Genomic DNA, 3750 nt, shown 5'->3' on the forward strand with positions numbered 1-3750 from the left:
GATACACCGTTTCTCCAGTACCTGTGTGGTTTTTTTTTTTGTTGTTGTTGTTGTTTTTTGTTTGTTTTTCGAGACAGGGTTTCTCTGTATAGTCCTGGCTGTCCTGGAACTCACTTTGTAGACCAGGCTGGCCTCGAACTCAGAAATCTGCCTGCCTCTGCCTCCCGAGTGCTGGGATTAAAGGCGTGTGCCACCACGCCCTGCGTACCTGTGTGATTTTTGTTGTTGTTGTTATTGTTGTTGAATTTTGAGACAGGATTTCTCTGTATAACAGAGCCCTGGCTGTCCTGGACTTACACTGTAGCCTAGGCTGGCCTCAAGTTCACAGAGATCTGACTGTCTCTGCCTCCCAAGTGCTGAGATTAAAGACATGCACCACCTGACTAGCCTGGTGTGATATTTTGGATATATGTTTACAATCTTGCCAAATTATCTTGACAGATTAGAACAAAATGCCAAACTAAAGAAGATGAAATTTAACAGGCATAAAATCAAGACATTTATGGCAGGGTTTTTGTTGTTGTTATTGGTGGTGGTGGTGGTTTTGGGTTTTGTTTTGTTTTTGTTTTTAAATCAGTTGCACAGGAAGGAGCTGGACAGGCTTGACAACATTTTTGGTGAAAAGATTCAGATGTCAACAAACTCAATTCAGTTGCCACTCCAGAATGTAAAGGAGAGAGAGACAGACAGACAGAGAGAGTGGGTGAGGGGAGACAGAGACAGAGAGAGAGAGAGACAGAGAGAGAGACAGAGAGAGAGACAGAGAGGGGGGGGAGAGAGATCATAATCTCGCTGTGCCTTTCGATGACCAGTGAGGCTAGGGTGGTTCCATGCCAGGCTTCAAACTGGCAGTTAAGGGACTAGGCCTAAATCTCCGTTTCCAAGAACTGGGCAATTCCAGGCAAGTCCAGGCCTCAGAAGCTGCCCCACCACCTGGCCTGAGGCAAGGACAATGGGTCAGCAGCAGTTTCCAGACTTCCTCAGCAACAGTTTCCAGACCTCCCCACTCTACACTCCACCATAATGGAATGTCAGTAGAGATGGAGGCCTTGTCTCAAAAAACAAAAAATGAATGAATAGTTGGTCATGGTAGTCATGCCTGTGATCCCAGCAACACTGAAGAAGACACAGGGAAGAAAACTGAAAGATGAAAGATGAATTAAGGAACAAGAAATTCCATTAAAGGGTCATGCTCGGCCGTGTCCCCAGACTTTGATTTTGTTTTCAGGCCATGAATGAGGTTTAGGGTTCCAGCTTCATGATTTTCTTCTGTCTATGGCTTCCTCGCCGCTCCACCCCATTAGGCAGCCCTTCTGGAAACTCTGAAACTCTTTCTTCCAGATTGGAAAGCTCTGGGAAGGACGTCCTGGATGTGCGCAGTGACTCCACTCCCTCTGCCAAAGGATAATGCTAAAATTGACTTTCTTGGAAACCAGTTAATGCCTTTAGGAAGCTCAGCCCTAGTTTAAGAGAGCCTGAACCTTTAAATAATGGGAAGGTAAGAAAATAATTTTCAAGCCAAGCAAAGTGGTGCACACCTTTAATCTCAGAACTCTATGCAGAGACAGGGGGATCTCTGAATTTGACACCTGCCTTGTCTACAGGGAAGTTCCAAGGACAGGGAGGAGTACATAAACCCTACCTTGAAAATATCAAAACAGGGGGCTAGAGAGATGGCTCAGCGGTTAAGAGCACTGACTGCTGTTCCGAAGGTCCTGAGTTCAAATCCCAGCAACCACATGGTGGCTCATAACCATCTGTAATGAGATCTAATGCCCTCTTCTCGTGTGTCTGAAGACAGCTACAATGTACTCATATACATAAAATCTTAAAAAAAAAAGAAAATAACAAAACAAAATAAGAAAGAAAAGAAAATACCAAAACCAAAACAACAACAAAAAGAAAAACAAAACAAAAAATTAAGAAAAAAAGGGAGAAAAAAGAAAATGATTCTTAGCATTCGTGGTACAAGAATCCAACCTCCAGTTTCCTAAAATGTCACCTCAGCATGGCAGACTGCCACACCAGTCTTCCTGCATCTTAGTGTTTTTGACAACCTGCCTAGGAGGAATTACATGTCTAGCTCACATTTTACATAGGACAAATAGCAAAATGGACATATTGAGTTGGGAGGCATAAGACAATTGGTTTTCTATTGAAGCTACAGAAGTTAATTTGGCAACAGAAGAAAGAACATTTTTATAACGTCTTGAAAGCCAGAATATCAGTATGGTCTGTGAGTAAGTCAGTAAAGGAAAAGAATGTAGTTTAGAGTTGGGTTGGGAGACCTGAGTTATGTGCCTAGATAGGGCCCTGAGTCACTGTGTTACTTCCTGGTCCCATTTTCCCCTCCCCCTTCTTCTGTACAACTTCTTTTATACTTTTTTTTTTTTTTTAAATAAAGTTAAGCATGATTGTTTAAAGCAATCTGAAAAATACCAAGTCCTAAATGTAGCAATATAGGAAGGGCTTGTTCGTTTTAAAGCTACTAGTACAAACTTTAAGTTTGTTGGGGTCCCCCAGATGGGAATTAAATGAGTAGGTAATATGTCTCAGCTTCTCGGGTGTTTCCTGTCTGAGCTGACACAGCCATGTGGCTAACCCAGAACCCGGGAGAGATACTTGGAGAGATATAACTGAGGAGCACCCAGCTAGGGCAGAGAATGAGTCAGGGCTCAAGGACTCGATACCAACTTCTCCCACTCCTGCCAGGAAAATTCTGGGGTGAGACAGCAAAGGCAGGAGCCAAAGGGGGCGGACCTGTCAGCTGCCTACCCTGGGGCCTCTCTCTGCCTTGTGGTTTCACCCCGGGCTGCCCTGCGGCTGTAACGTGTCTACTGACACGCAAGCCCTGGACACTCTGTCCCTCCCCCTTTCCCAAACCTTCACTAGTTCAAGAATCTCCAGAAGGGAATGGAGGAGAGAAGAGAGGGACAGGGAAAGTCAGAGCTAGGCATGTATGTGGCAGCTTAGCAATCACGAGGCAGAATCAAAGAGGGTTTTCACGGGGGCGTGAGTGGAAAGTAGACATTTAACTCACCTCCATGAAAACCAAGATAAAAGACAGAGGAGCAACATGTTTAGGCGCTGTGGTGCTGAGATGTGGCTGAAGGACAAGACGGAACAACCAGCGGCATTGGCGTGCAAAACTGTAAGGCTGAAGAAAATGGCAAAGGACCACACTTCTGTATGGAGGGACTCCAGGCTCCTGCGAGCCCATCTACTGTAACACCAACATTCTCTGGCGGCAGCAAGACTCAAAACTTTCCTCTAGCACGGAAATAACGCAGTCATCCCTGCTATACAGTCACAGGATACATAACGCTATCACTCCGTGTGAAGTCGAATTTTGCAATCCCCGTTTCACCAAACTGTGAAATGGGCCACCGCAGGTTTAAGTAATTTGCTCACAGAATTTGGAAATCATATAGCAAGGTCCGTATCAGTCGCCAGAACCCCCCGTTGGACTCCATCAGACCAAACTGCACTGAATAGAGAGAGCTCTGTGCTTCCCAAAGCAGAGATTTACAAGTCCGGACTTGCTGGGGTCTGGCGATCTAAGATCCCAGCGCAGCCCTGGTACCCTCTAGTGGAAGTTTTCAGCATTAACGTACATCCATCTACTGGAGAACATCTCAAAAGAAGGCGCGCGCGGCCGGGCGTGGTGGCGCACGCCTTTAATCCCAGCACTCGGGAGGCAGAGGCAGGCGGATTTCTGAGTTCCCGGCCAGCCTGGTCTACAAAGTGAGT

This window comes from Mus caroli, chromosome 11 (assembly GCF_900094665.2).
Source record: "Mus caroli chromosome 11, CAROLI_EIJ_v1.1, whole genome shotgun sequence".
Taxonomy (NCBI): domain Eukaryota; kingdom Metazoa; phylum Chordata; class Mammalia; order Rodentia; family Muridae; genus Mus; species Mus caroli.